Source organism: Amblyraja radiata, chromosome 49 (assembly GCF_010909765.2).
Source record: "Amblyraja radiata isolate CabotCenter1 chromosome 49, sAmbRad1.1.pri, whole genome shotgun sequence".
Taxonomy (NCBI): domain Eukaryota; kingdom Metazoa; phylum Chordata; class Chondrichthyes; order Rajiformes; family Rajidae; genus Amblyraja; species Amblyraja radiata.
The window spans coordinates 28,362-44,231 of record NC_046004.1 but is presented as its reverse complement, the minus strand read 5'-3'; positions in this window follow the sequence as shown (position 1 = coordinate 44,231).

Here is a 15,870-nt window from a genome sequence, read left to right as displayed (position 1 = left end):
CAATTACCCTGCGAGTCGGGTCGGTTCCGGTTACTACAAAATCAACTCAAACACTGCTTGTGAGCCATTTATAAAGAAATGATTTAAAAAACATTAAAAAAGACAATTACCAGAGTCAAATGTTATTCTTGACAAGAAGTATGAACTGACAGAATGATGAATCTAACCCTATATCACACACACAAACTGTTGCCCCGCAACATTGATTACACTGCGAGTCGGGTCGGGTCAGGTAGGCTCCAGTTACTAAAATGGGCGGTGAAAAATGCCCAGGATCCCCTCCGTAGCCTACTACACGTCAGCCCATTGTATTTCGCCGGAGTGGCCCATCTTGCTCCGCTATAAGATCTTTGGTTGCAACCGCAAGAAATGCAACACCTGTCCCTTCACCTCCCCCCTCGACTCCATTCAAGGTCCCAAGCAGTCGTTCCAGGTGCGACAGAGGTTTACCTGTATCTCCTCCAACCTCATCTACTGCATCCGCTGCTCTAGATGTCAGCTGATTTACATCGGGGAGACTAAGCGGAGGTTGGGCGATCGTTTCGCCGAACACCTCCGCTCAGTCCGCAATAACCAACCTGACCTCCCGGTGGCTCAGCACTTCAACTCCCCCTCCCATTCCCAATCCGACCTCTCTGTCCTGGGTCTCCTCCATTGCCAGAGTGAGCAACACCGGAAATTGGAGGAACAGCACCTCATATTCCGCCTGGGTTGCTTGCGTCCGGTTGGCATGAACGTTGAATTCTCCCAATTGTGCTAGCCCTTGCTGTCTCCTCCCCTTCCTTACCCCTCGAGCTGTCTCCTCCCATCCCCCCGCCCTCGGGCTCCTCCTCCTCCCTTTTTCCTTCCTTCTCCCCCCCACACCCCCCATCAGTCTGAAGAAGGGTTTCGGCCCGAAACGTCGCCTATTTCCTTCGCTCCATAGATGCTGCTGCACCCGCTGAGTTTCTCCAGCATTTTTGTGTACCCTCAATACTCTAGATGTGGTCTCATCAGAGCCCTATACAACTGCAGAAGAACCTCTTTACTCCTAGACTGAAATCCTCTTGTTACGAAGGCCAACATTCCATTAGCTTTCTTCACTGCCTGCTGTACCTGCACGCCAACTTTCAGTGACCGGTGTACAAGGACACCTAGGTCTCGCTGTACCTCCCCCTTACCTAACCTAACCCCATTGAGATAATAATCTGCCCCCTTGTTTTTGCCACCAAAGTGGATAACGTCACATTTATCTATATTATACTGCATCTGCCACGCATCTGTCCACTCACTCAACCTGTCCAGGTCATAGAAACATAGAAACATAGAAATTAGGTGCAGGAGTAGGCCATTCGGCCCTTCGAGCCTGCACCGCCATTCAATATGATCATGGCTGATCATCCAACTCAGTATCCCGTACCTGCCTTCTCTCCATACCCCCTGATCCCTTTAGCCACAAGGGCCACATCTAACTCCCTCTTAAATATAGCCAATGAACTGTGGCCTCAACTACCTTCTGTGGCAGAGAATTCCACAGATTCACCACTCTCTGTGTGAAAAATGTTTTTCTCATCTCGGTCCAAAAAGATTTCCCCCTTATCCTTAAACTGTGACCTCTCGTCCTAGACTTCCCCAACATCGGGAACAATCTTCCTGCATCCTGGGCCTGTCCAACCCCTTAAGAATTTTGTAAGTTTCTATAAGATCCCCCCTCAATCTTCTAAATTCTAGCGAGTACAAGCCGATTCTATCCAGTCTTTCTTCATATGAAAGTCCTGACATCCCAGGAATCAGTCTGGTGAACCTTCTCTGTACTCCCTCTATGGCAAGAATGTCTTTCCTCAGACTAGGAGACCAAAACTGTACGCAATACTCCAGGTGTGGTCTCACCAAGACCCTGTACAACTGCAGTAGAACCTCCCTGCTCCTATACTCAAATCCTTTTGCTATGAATGCTAACATACCATTCGCTTTCTTCACTGCCTGCTGCACCTGCATGCCTACTTTCAATGACTGGTGCACCATGACACCCAGGTCTCGTTGCATCTCCCCTTTTCCTAATCGGCCACCATTCAGATAATAGTTTACTTTCCTGTTTTTGCCACCAAAGTGGATAACCTCACATTTATCCACATTATACTGCATCTGCCATGCATTTGCCCACTCACCCAGCCTATCCAAATCACCCTGCAGCCTCCGCTGGGGAGGCTGGCTGGACTATGGTACCTTCCCCAACTTTGGTGCCACTGTGGGGCTGTGTTGTGTAGTGGACTTCTGTGTGTGTGCTTTTAAAAAATATATATTTTATTTATTATTTATTTTAATGTTACTTGACTAAGGAAAGTCCATTCCGTTGTCCCCTTATGAGTTAATGACAATAAATTCAATACAATCCAATCCAAAATCCAATTTACGCCCTGGTGAGATCAGAGTTTACCGTTCCTGACAGCCTGTGGGATGAAACTCCATCTCAAACGGAGGCGTTTGCCTGACCGTAGCAGCTGGAACTGGAACAGTCCGTTGCTGGGGTGGTAGAGGTCCCCCATAATGTTGCTGGCTCTTAGAATAAAGGGGAGGTCATTTAAGACTGAGGTGAGAAAAAACCGTTTTCACCCAGAGAGTTGCAAATTGGTGGAATTCCCTGCCACAGTGGGCAGTGGAGGCCAAGTCGCTGGATGGATTTAAGAGACCCCTGTCCCACTTAGGAAACCTGAACAGAAACCTCTGGAGACTTTACGCCCCACCCAAGGTTTCCGTGCGGTTCCCGGAGGTTGCAGGTGGTTGCCGGAGGTTGCAGGTAGTGGAAGCAGGTGGGGAGACTGATGAAAACCTCCGGGAACCGCACGGAAACCTTGGGTGGGGCGCAAAGTCTCCAGAGGTTTCCGTTCAGGTTTCCTAAATGGGACAGGGGCATTAGATAGAGCTCTAGGGGCTAGTGGAGTCAAGGGATATGGGGAGAAGGCAGGCACGGTTATTGATTGGGGATGATCAGTCATGATCACAATGAATGGCGGTGCTGGCTCGATGGGCCGAATGGCCTCCCCCTGCACCTATTTTCTATGGATCTGCACCTCCTGATGTATAGGTCCTGCAGGGGGGGGGGGGGGGGGGGGGAGAGTGTAGTTCCCATAGTGTGTTCGGCCGAACACACTACTCTCTCCAGAGCCTTCCTGTCCTGGGCAGAGCTATTCCCAAACCAGATTGAGATGTTTCCAGTCAGGATGCTTTCGACAGCACCACAGTAGAAGCATTGAAGGATCCTCAGAGAGACTCTGAATCTCCTCAGCTGCCTGAGGTGGTGTCTACAAATTACATAGAATCGTGCTATTTATTGCAAAATGCTCTGTGTCCTGTTCCATCTCCCCATCGCGCTCCCATTGCCCAGATGCCAACGTTCGGAAAAGCCCTGAAACCAGGGAAAAATTGAGATGAAAATCAAGGAACTGCAGATGCTGGTTTACAAAGAAAAAGACAGGGGGAGAGAAGGTGGAGGGGGAGGGAGATAGGAGAGAGGGGGAGATAAAGAGGAGGGGAGAGAGGGCAAGAGTTGGGAGAGGGTGAGAGGAACAGAGAGGGGGAGAGAGAGTTAGAGAGGGTGAGAGGGAGAGGTTGGGGAGAGGGGAAAGAGAGATGTGAGAAAGGGGCTGGAGAAAACATAGAAAATAGGTGCAGGAGGAGGCCATTCGGCCCTTCAAGCCAGCACCGCCATTCATTGTGATCATGGCTGATCGTCCCCTATCAATAACCCGTGCCTGCCATCTCCCTGTATCCCTTGACTCCACTAGCCCCTAGAGCTCTATCTAACTCTCTCTTAAATCCATCCAGTGACTTGGCCTCCACTGCCCTCTGTGGCAGGGAATTCCACAAATTCACAACTCTCTGGGTGAAAAAGTTTTTTCTCACCTCAGTCTTAAATGACCTCCCCTTTATTCTAAGACTGTGTGGCCCCTGGTTCTGGACTCGCCCAACATTGGGAACATTTTTCCTGCATCTAGGTTGTCCAGTCCTTTTATAATTTTATGTTTCTATAAGATCCACCCCCTCATCCTTCTAAACTCCAGTGAATACAAGCCTAGTCATTTCAATCTTTCCTCATATGACAGTCACGCCATCCCAGGGATCAATCTCGTGAACCTACGCTGCACTGCCTCAATCACAAGGATGTCCTTCCTCAAATTAGGAGACCAAAACTGTACACAATACTCTAGAGTGTTCAAGAAGGAACTGCAGATGCTGGAATATCGAAGGTACACAAAAATGCTGGAGAAACTCAGCGGGTGCAGCAGCATCTATGGAGCGAAGGAAATAGGCGACGTTTCGGGCCGAAACCCTTCTTCAGACTGATGGGGGGTGGGGGGGGAGAAGGAAGGAAAAAGGGAGGAGGAGGAGCCCGAGGGCGGGGGGATGGGAGGAGACAGCTCGTGGGTTAAGGAAGGGGAGGAGACAGCAAGGGCTAGCAAAACTGGGAGAATTCAATGTTCATGCCAACCGGACGCAAGCAACCCAGGCGGAATATGAGGTGCTGTTCCTCCAATTTCCGGTGTTGCTCACTCTGGCAATGGAGGAGACCCAGGACAGACAGGACAGGGGACAGACTTCTGACCGACACACACTACAAACCAACTGACTCACATGGCTATCTGGACTACACGTCTTCCCACCCTGCCCCCTGTAAAGACTCCATCCCCTACTCCCAATTCCTCCGCCTACGCCGCATCTGCTCCCAGGATGAGGCGTTCCACATCAGGGCATTGGAAATGTCCTCGCTCTTCAGGGAACGGGGATTCCCCTCCTCCACCATAGATGAGGCTCGCACCAGGGTCTCATCCATACCCCGCAACACTGCTCTCTCTCCCCATCCCCGCACTCGCAACAAGGGCAGAGTCCCTCTGGTCCTCACCTTTCACCCCACCAGCCGGCAAATACAACAAATAATGCTCTGCCATTTCCGCCACCTCCAACGTGACCCCACCACTCGCCACATCTTCCCATCTCCCCCCATGTCTGCCTTCCGCAAAGACCGCTCCCTCCGCAACTCCCTTGTCAATTCTTCCCTTCCCTCCCGCACCACCCCCTCCCCGGGCACTTTCCGTTGCAACCAAAGATCTTATAGCGGAGCAAGATGGGTTACTCTCACGCAAACGTGTAGTACGCTCATGGGCGGATTCATGGGTGATTATATGACCCATTTTAGCAACCAGCCCCCGCCATCTTGTTCCGCCATCTTGCTCCGCCATCTTGTTCCGCCATCTTGCTTCCGGCCAAAGATCGGATCTTTGTTTCCGCAGCGGGGAGAGGGGGTGTGGGGCCCGGGGAGAGGGAGAGTGGGGCTCGGGGAGAGGGGCATAGGAGGGGGGGGGAGACATTGTAGTGGGGGGGCAGTCGAGGGAGTGCCGGGGGGGGGGGGATAAGGCCTAGTGTGTGTGAAGTTGCGGGGAGGTTTACAATGTTTCTTATTTAATGTCCCTTGTCTAGTCTGAAATAAAGTTCATCATTGAATCAGAAGAAATATAATTGTGTGTGTTATATGATTCTATACATTTATATCACATATAACCCTATATCACACACAAAAACTCCCCCCGCAATGTCAATTACCCTGCGAGTCGGGTCGGTTCCGGTTACTACAAAATCAACTCAAACACTGCTTGTGAGCCATTTAAAAAGAAATGATTTAAAAAACATTAAAAAAAAGACAATCACCAGAATCAAATGTTATTCTTGACAAGAAGTATGAACTGACAGAATGATGAATCTAACCCTATATCACACACACAAACTGTTGCCCCGCAACATGGATTACACTGCGAGTCGGGTCGGGTCAGGTAGGCTCCAGTTACTAAAATGGGCGGGGAAAAATGCCCAGGATCCCCTCCGTAGCGTACTACACGTCAGCCCATTGTATTTCGCCGGAGTGGCCCATCTTGCTCCGCTCTAAGATCTTTGGTTGCAACCGCAAGAAATGCAACACCTGTCCCTTCACCTCCCCCCTCGACTCCATTCAAGGACCCAAGCAGTCGTTCCAGGTGCGACAAAGGTTCACCTGTATCTCCTCCAACCTCATCTACTGCATCCTCTGCTCTAGATGTCAGCTGATTTACATCGGGGAGACTAAGCGGAGGTTGGGCGATCGTTTCGCCGAACACCTCCGCTCAGTCCGCTATAACCAACCTGACCTCCCGGTGGCTCAGCACTTCTACTCCCCCTCCCATTCCCAATCCAGCCTCCCTGTCCTGGGTCTCCTCCATTGCCAGAGTGAGCAACACCAAAAATTGGAGGAACAGCACCTCATATTCCGCCTGGGTTGCTTGCGTCCGGTTGGCATGAACGTTGAATTCTCCCAGTTTTGCTAGCCCTTGCTGTCTCCTCCCCTTCCTTAACCCTCGAGCTGTCTCCTCCCATCCCCCCGCCCTCGGGCTCCTCCTCCTCCCTTTTTCCTTCCTTCTCCCCCCCACCCCCCATCAGTCTGAAGAAGGGTTTCGGCCCGAAACGTCGCCTATTTCCTTCGCTCCATAGATGCTGCTGCACCCGCTGAGTTTCTCCAGCATTTTTGTGTACCCTCAATACTCTAGATGTGGTCTCATCAGAGCCCGATACAACTGCAGAAGAACCTCTTTACTCCTATACTGAAATCCTCTTGTTATGAAGGCCAACATTCCATTAGCTTTCTTCACTGCCTGCTGTACCTGCACGCCAACTTTCAGTGACCGGTGTACAAGGACGCCCAGGTCTCGCTGTACCTCCCCCTTACCTAACCTAACCCCATTGAAATAATAATCTGCCCCCTTGTTTTTGCCGCCAAAGTGGATAACCTCACATTTATCTATATAATACTGCATCTGCCACGCATCTGCCCACTCACTCAACCTGTCCAGGTCATCCTGCAACCTCCTAACATCCTCTTCACAGTTCACACTGCCACCCAGCATTGTGTCATCCGCAAACTTGCTAGTGTTGCTCCTAATTCCCTCTTCCAAATCATTAATATATATGGTAAACAGTTGCGGCCCCAACACCGAGCCTTGTGGCACTCCACTCGCCACTGCCTGCCATTCTGAAAAGGACCCGTTCACTCCTACTCTTTGCTTCCAGTCTGCCAACCAATTTTCTATCCATGTCAACACCCTACCCCCAATACCATGTGCTCTAATTTTAGTAACCAGTCTCTCGTGCGGGACCTTATCAAAGGCTTTCTGACGTCTAGATACACTACATCCACCGGCTCCCCTTCATCCATTTTACTTGTCACATCCTCAAAAAAATCCAGAAGATTAGTCAAGCACGATTTCCCTTTCATAAATCCATGTTGACTTGGACTAATACTATTACTGCTATCCAAATGCCCCATTATTACCTCTTTAATAATTGACTCCAGCATCTTTCCCTCCACCGAAGTCAGGCTAACTGGTCTGTAATTCCCCGTTTTCTCTCTCGCTCCTTTCTTGAAAAGTGGGATAACATTAGCTATCCTCCAATCCACAGGAACTGATCCTGAATCTATTGAACATTGGAAAATGATCACCAATGCATCCACTATTTCTAGAGCCACCTCCCTGAGGACCCTGGGATGCAGACCATCAGGCCCAGGGGATTTATCATCCTTCAGTCCCATTAGCCTACCCAATACTATTTCTCGCCTAATGAAAATTTCTTTCAGTTCCTCTACCCCCTTAGATCCTCTATCCTCCAGTACATCTGGGAGATTGTTTGTGTCTTCCTTAGTGAAGACAGATCCGAAGTACCTATTCAACTCTTCTGCCATTTCCTTGTTGCCCATAATAATTTCAACCGTGTCTGCCTTCAAGGGACCCACAAGTGACTTTGCTACTCTTTTCCCCCTAACATATTTAAATAAGCTTTTACTGTCCTTCTTTATATTCCTGGCCAGCTTCCCTTCGTACTTCATCTTTTCAGTCCATATTGTCTCCCTCTGTTGTCCTATGAAAGTTTCCCAATCCTCTGGCTTCCGGCTACTCTTTGCTGTGTTATACATCTTTTCTTTTAGTTTTATTCTATCCCTAACTTCTCTTGTCAGCCACGGTTGCCTCCTACTCCCCTTAGAATCTTTCTTCCTGTTTGGAATGAAATGATCCAGCGTCTTCCGGATTATGCCCAGAAATTCCTGCCATTGCTGTTCCACCGTCATTCCTGCCTGGATCTCTTTCCAGTCTACCTTGGCCAGAGAGAGAGAAAGAGGGAGAGGTGGAGAGAAGGGAGGAGAAGGCTGGAGAGTGGAGGAGAGAGGGAGAGAGAGAGAGGGGAGAGGGAGGGAGAGGTGGAGAGAGGGGGGAGAGGGGAGAGAAAGGGAGGGTGATGGGAAAGGAGAGGGGAGAGAGAAAGGGGGGAAGAGGGAGAGGGGGTAGAGAGGCAGAGGCAGGAGATAGAGGTTAAAAGAGAGGGGAGAGAGAGAGCGGAGAGGGGATAGACGGGGAGAGAGGTGGAGAGCGAGACAAGGAAGGGGAAGAGGGAGAGAGAGATGGGAGAGAGGGGGTTAGGGGGATGGAGGGAGAGAGAGAGAGGTGGGGAGACAATGTACTGGAGTAACTCAGCAGGTCAGGCAGCATCTCTGGAGAACGTGGACGGGTACAAAGTGCTGGAGTCATTTTTTAGTGAGGGGAGAGATAGGGGAGAGAGATGAGAGAGAAGAGGAAGATGGAGAGGGGAGAGAGAATCAACAGATATGCGCTGTGGAAAGCATTTTATCGGGATGAATCGCGGCACGGTTTGGGAACAGCTCCGCCCAAGACCCGCAAGAAATCGCAGAGAGTTGTGGACAGTTGCAGCCTGGACCGTCACACACACACTAACGGGGCCTGTCCCAGTTGGATGTCATTTGCGCTTCACGCAGGTGGGGCGCGAGGATTTTGAGAATCCCAATATCCTGCTGCCGCCCGTCACTGCCTACGCCTCCACGTCTCACCACGCGCCTTGCGTGCGTTACGAGCGTGTTACGACACGCACGTCGTGATGCGTAAATGACACGCAAATAACCTCAAGTGGGACAGCCCCTTAACCAACCAACCTCCCTTCTATCCATCGCCTCCATCTACACCTCACGCTGCCTCGGCAAGGCCAGCAGCATCATCGAGGACCAGTCTCACCCCCGGTCACTCCCTCTTGTCCCCTCTCCCATCGGGCAAGAGGTACAGAAGTGTGAAAACGAACACACACACACACACACATACCTCCAGATTCAGGGACAGTTTCTTCCCGGCTGTTATCAGGCAACTGAACCGTCCTCTCACCAACTAGAATGGTATGTTAGCATTCATAGCAAAAGGATTTGAGTATAGGAGCAGGGAGGTTCTACTGCAGTTGTACAGGGTCTTGGTGAGACCACACCTGGAGTATTGCGTACAGTTTTGGTCTCCTAATCTGAGGAAGGACATTCTTGCCATAGAGGGAGTACAGAGAAGGTTCACCAGACTGATTCCTGGGATGTCAGGACTTTCATATGAAGAAAGACTGGATAGACTCGGCTTGTACTCGCTAGAATTCAGAAGATTGAGGGGGGATCTTATAGAAACTTACAAAATTCTTAAGGGGTTGGACAGGCTAGATGCAGGAAGGTTGTTCCCGATGTTGGGGAAGTCCAGAACAAGGGGTCACAGTTTAAGGATATGGGGGAAGTCTTTTAGGACCGAGATGAGAAAAACATTTTTCACACAGAGAGTGGTGAATCTGTGGAATTCTCTGCCACAGAAGGTAGTTGAGGCCACAGTTCATTGGCTATATTTAAGAGGGAGTTAGATGTGGCCCTTGTGGCTAAAGGGATCAGGGGGTATGGAGAGAAGGCAGGTACAGGATACTGAGTTGGATGATCAGCCATGCTCATATTGAATGGCAGTGCAGGCTCGAAGGGCCGAATGGCCTCTACTACTGCACCTATTGTCTATGTTTCTATGTGTTTAGAGAGCGGTCCTGACCTCCCATCCACCTCATTGGAGACCCTCGGACTATCTTTAATCGGGCTTTACCTTGCACTAAACGTTATTCCCTTTATCCTGTATCTGTACACTGTGGACGGCTCGATTGTAATCATGTATTGTCTTTCCGCTGACTGGATAGCACGCAACAAAAGCTGGTCAGGGCACATTTGGAATATTGTGAGCAGTATTTGGGCCCCGTATCTGGGGAAGGAAGTTGCCGGCTCTGGAGAGGGTCCAGAGGAGGTTTTACAAGAACCATCCCAGCAACGAGTGGGTTAACTAACGTACGATGAGCGTTTGTCGGCGCTGGGCCTGCTGTACTCGCTGGAGTTTAGAAGGATGAGCGGGGGCCTCATTGAAACGTCACCGAACAGTGAAAGTCCCGGATAGAGTGGATGTGGAGAGGATGTTTCCACTAGTGGGAGAGTCTAGAGTCTAGGACCAGAGGGCACAGCCTCAGAATTAAAGGACGTTCCTTTAGGAAGGAGAATTTCTTTAGCCAGAGGGTGGTGAATCTGTGGGATTCGTTGCCACAGACGGCGGTGGAGGCCACAAGTCAGTGGGTATATTTAAGGCAGAGATAGATAGATTGTTGATTAGTGCGGGTGTCAGGGGTTACGGGGAGAAGGCAGGAGAATGGGGTTAGGAGGGAGAGATAGATCAGCCGTGATTGAATGGCGGAGATGGGCCGAATGGCCCGATTCTGCTCCAAGAACTGATCATGTGACGACCTTCGCTGTCCCGTGGTACGTGTGGCAATAAACTAAATTGAGCTGAGTTGTGTTACATCTTGTTCTGTAATGTCTCAGGAAACAGAAGAATACAGGCACATCCTTCCCAATTTCACTTCCTGGCACGGTTTGAATTATGGAAGAAAAATCTGACACAGATTCCTCTAAACACGAACGACGCCCTTGCCCAAAAATGATTTGCAATTCATGTTCGTCACCGACTGAGAAAGAGTTACCATTTAGTCATGGTGAAATGTTTTAGAGTGGATATCAGTAAAAATGCTCCATTATTTGGTAATATCGCAAGTGTGACTATAGACTATAGACAACAGGCGCAGGAGTAGAGGCCATTCGACCCTTCCAGCCAGCACCGCCATTCAATGTGATCACGGCTGATCATCCCCAATCAGTACCCCATTCCTGCCTTCTCCCCGTATCCCCTGACTCTCTCTCGCTATCTTTACGAGCTCTATCTAGCTCTCTCTTAAAAGGATTCTCTCCAGAGAACCGGCCTCCACCGCCTTCTGAGGCAGAGAATTCCACAGACTCACAACTCTCTGTGAGAAAAAGTGTTTCCTCGTCTCCGTTCTAAATGGCTTACTCCTTATTCTTAAACTGTGTGTGTGGCCCCTGGTTCTGGACTCCCCCAACATCGGGAACATGTTTCCTGCCTCTAGCTTGTCGAAACACTTAATAATCTTATATATTTCAATGAGATACCCTCTCATCCTTCTAAACTCCAGAGTGTACAAGCCCAGCCGCTCCATTCTCTCAGCATATGACAGTCCCGCCATCCCGGGAATTAACCTGGTGAACCTATGCTAGGCTCCCTCAATAGCAAGAATGTCCTTCCTCAAATTAGGGGGCCAAAACTGTACACAATACTCCAGGTGTGGTCTCACTAGGGCCCTGTACAACTGCAGATGGACCTCTCTACTCCTGTACTCAACTCCTCTTGTTATGAAAGCCAACTGGCTTTCTTCACTGCCTGCTGTACCTGCATGCTTACTTTCAAAGATTGATGAACAGGACCCATGTGGAGAGGATGTTTCCACTAGTGGGAGAGTCTAGGACTAGAGGGCACAGCCTCAGAATTAAAGGACGTTCTTTTAGGAAGGAGATGAGGAGGAATTTCTTTAGTCAGAGGGTGGTGAATCTGTTTGGCGGTGGAGGCCACAAGACTGGATATTTTTAAGGCAGAGATAGATAGATTCTTGATTAGATTACAATAGCATTGAATAGATGTATCAGCTAAGTTTGTACACATCGAAGGAATTTGCCTTGAAGCTCATAAGGGGAATATAAAGTAGACATTTAAAAATGAAACATTATCGATTAAACATGTGAATTAAAAAAAATACCAGATCAAAGGAGGCTACAGATTCTTGGTTGTTGAGTAGAGCAACTACTCGTGTTTTTATGTTTGGCTGTGGTGGCTTTGACAATCCGGAGTCGCCTTCCAGAGGGAAGTGATTCAAAGAGTTTGTGGCCAGGGTGAGAGGGGTCAGAGATGATCTTGCCCGCTCGCTTCCTGGCCCTTGCAGTGTACAGTTCGTCGATGGAGGGAAGGCTGCAGCCAATAATCCTCTCTGCTGATCGAACGATTCGCTGCAGCCTCCGGATGTCGTGCTTGGTGGCCGAGCCGAACCAGACCATGATGGAGAAGGTGAGGACAGACTCTACAATGGCCGTGTAGAATTGGACCATCATTGCCTGATTGTGGCAGATTCTGCTTCCACAGCTGCCGTAGGAAGTACATCCTCTGTTGGGCCTTTTTGACTGTGGAGTCGATGGTGGCCCCCCACTTAAGGTCCTTGGAGATGATGGTTCCCAGGAACTTAAAAGACTCCACAGATGTGACTGTGGTGTTGCTGATGGTGAGTGGGGTGAGGGGAGGGGGAGCTCTCCTAGAGTCTACAATCAATTCCACTCTCGGTTAGATTAGTACGGGTGTCAGAGGTTATGGGGAGAAGGCAGGAGAATGTGGGAAGATAGATCAGCCGTGATAATAGACAATAGAAACATAGACAATAGGTGCAGGAGTAGAGGCCATTCGGCCCTTCGAGCCTGCACCACCATTCAATATGATCATGGCTGATCATCCAACTCAATATCCTGTACCTGCCTTCTCTCCATACCCCCTGATCCCTTTAGCCACAAGGGCCACATCTAACTCCCTCTTAAATATAGCCAATGAACTGGCCTCAACTACCTTCTGCGGGAGAGAATTCCACAGATTCACCACTCTCTGTGTGAAAAAAGTTTTCCTCATCTCGGTCCTAAAAGATTTCCCCCTTATCCTTAAACTGTGACCCCTTGTTCTGGACTTCCCCAACATCGGGAACAATCTTCCTGCATCTAGCCTGTCCAACCCCTTAAGAATTTTGTAAGTTTCTATAAGATCCCCCCTCAATCTTCTAAATTCTAGCGAGTACAAGCCGAGTCTATCCAGTCTTTCTTCATATGAAAGTCCTGACATCCCAGGAATCAGTCTGGTGAACCTTCTCTGTACTCCCTCTATGGCAAGAATGTCTGTCCTCAGATTAGGAGACCAAAACTGTACGCAATACTCCAGGTGTGGTCTCACCAAGACCCTGTACAACTGCAGTAGAACCTCCCTGCTCCTATACCCAAATCCTTTTGCTATGAATGCTAACATACCATTCGCTTTCTTCACTGCCTGCTGCACCAGCATGCCCACTTTCAATGACTGGTGTACCATTACACCCAGGTCTCGTTGCATCTCCACTTTTCCTAATCGGCCGCCATTCAGATAATAGTCTACTTTCCTGTTTTTGCCACCAAAGTGGAAAACCTCACATTTATCCACATTATACTGCATCTGCCATGCATTTGCCCACTCACCCAGCCTATCCAAGTCACCTTGCAGCCTCCTAGCATCCTCCTCACAGCTAACACTGCCCCCCAGCTTCGTGTCATCCGCAAACATGGAGATGTTGCATTCAATTCCCTCGTCCAAATCATTAATATATATTGTAAATAGCTGGGGTCCCAGCACTGAGCCTTGCGGTACCCCACTAGTCACTGCCTGCCATTCTGAAAAGGACCCGTTTACTCCTACTCTTTGCTTCCTGTTTGCCAGCCAGTTCTCTATCCACATCAATACTGAACCCCCAATGCCGTGTGCTTTAAGTTTGTATACTAATCTCTTATGTGGGACCTTGTCGAAAGCCTTCTGAAAGTCCAGATACACCACATCCACTGGTTCTCCCCTATCCACGCTACTAGTTACATCCTCGAAAAATTCTATAAGATTCGTCAGACATGATTTACCTTTTGTAAATCCATGCTGACTTTGTCCAATGATTTCACCACTTTCCAAATGTGCTGCTATCCCATCTTTAATAACTGATTCTAGCAGTTTCCCCACTACCGATGTTAGACTAACTGGTCTGTAATTCCCCGTTTTCTCTCTCCCTCCCTTTTTAAAAAGTGGTGTTACATTAGCTACCCTCCAATCCTCACGAACTACTCCAGAATCTAAAGAGTTTTGAAAAATTATCACTAATGCATCCACTATTTCTGGGGCTACTTCCTTAAGTACTCTGGGATGCAGCCTATCTGGCCCTGGGGATTTATCGGCCTTTAATCCATTCAATTTACCTAACACCACTTCCCGGCTAACCTGGATTTCACTCAGTTCCTCCATCTCATTTGACCCCCGGTCCCCTGCTATTTCCGGCAGATTATTTATGTCTTCCTTAGTGAAGACGGAACCAAAGTAGTTATTCAATTGGTCTGCCATGTCCTTGTTCCCCATGATCAATTCACCCGTTTCTGACTGCAAGGGACCTACATTTGTTTTAACTAATCATTTTCTCTTCACATATCTATAAAAGCTTTTGCAGTCAGTTTTTATGTTCCCTGCCAGTTTTCTTTCATAATCTATTTTCCCTCTCCTAATTAACCCCTTTGTCCTCCTCTGCTGGTCTCTGAATTTCTCCCAGTCCTCTGGTAGGCTGCTTTTTCTGGCTAATTTGTACGCTTCATCTTTTGTTTTGATACTATCCCTGATTTCCCTTGTTATCCACGGATGCACTACCTTCCCTGATTTATTATTTTGCCAAACTGGGATGAACAATTGTTCATCCATGCAGTCTTTAAATGCCTTCCATTGCATCTCCACCGTCAACCCTTTAAGAATCAATTGCCAGTCAATCTTGGCCAATTCACGTCTCATACCCTCAAAGTTACCTTTCTTTAAGTTCAGGACCCTTGTTTCTGAATTAACAATGTCACTCTCCGTCCTAATGAAGAACTCAACCATATTATGGTCACTCTTGCCCAAGGGGGCACGTACAACAAGACTGCTAACTAACCCTTCCTCATTACTCAATACCCAGTCTAAAATAGCCTGCTCTCTCGTTGGTTCCTCTACATGTTGATTTAGAAAACTGTCCCGCATACATTCCAAGAAATCCTCTTCCTCAGCACCCCTGCCAATTTGATTCACCCAATCTATATGTAGATTGAAGTCACCCATTATAACTGTTTTGCCTTTGTCGCACGCATTGCTAATTTCCTGTTTGATACCATCTCCAACTTCACTACTGCTGTTAGGTGGCCTGTACACAACACCCACCAGCGTTTTCTGCCCCTTAGTGTTTCGCAGCCCTACCCATACCGATTCCACATCCTCTAAACTAATGTCCTTCCTTTCCATTGCGTTAATCTCCTCTCTAACCAGCAACGCTACCCCACCTCCTTTCCCTTTCTGTCTATCCCTCCTGAATATTGAATATCCCTGGATGTTCAGCTCCCAGCCTTGGTCACCCTGGAGCCATGTCTCCGTGATCCCAACTATATCATAGTCATTAATAGCTATCTGCACATTCAACTCATCCACCTTATTACGAATGCTCCTTGCATTGAGACACAAAGCCTTCAGGCTTGTTTTTACAACACTCTTACCCCTTATACAATTATGTTGAAAAGTGGCCCTTTTTGATTTTTGCCCTGGTTTTGTCTGCCTGCCACTTTTACTTTTCACCTTGCTACCTATTGCTTCTACCCTCATTTTACACCCCTCTGTCTCTACGCTCACACATTTAAGAAACCCTTTCCCTTTAACTCCATCCTCCACTATCCCATTCGACACCCCACCCCCCTTATTCAGTTTAAAACCACCCGTGTAGCAGTGGCAAACCTGCCTGCCAGAATGCTGGTCCCACACCTGTTAAGATGCAATCCGTCCCTTTTGTACAGTTCCC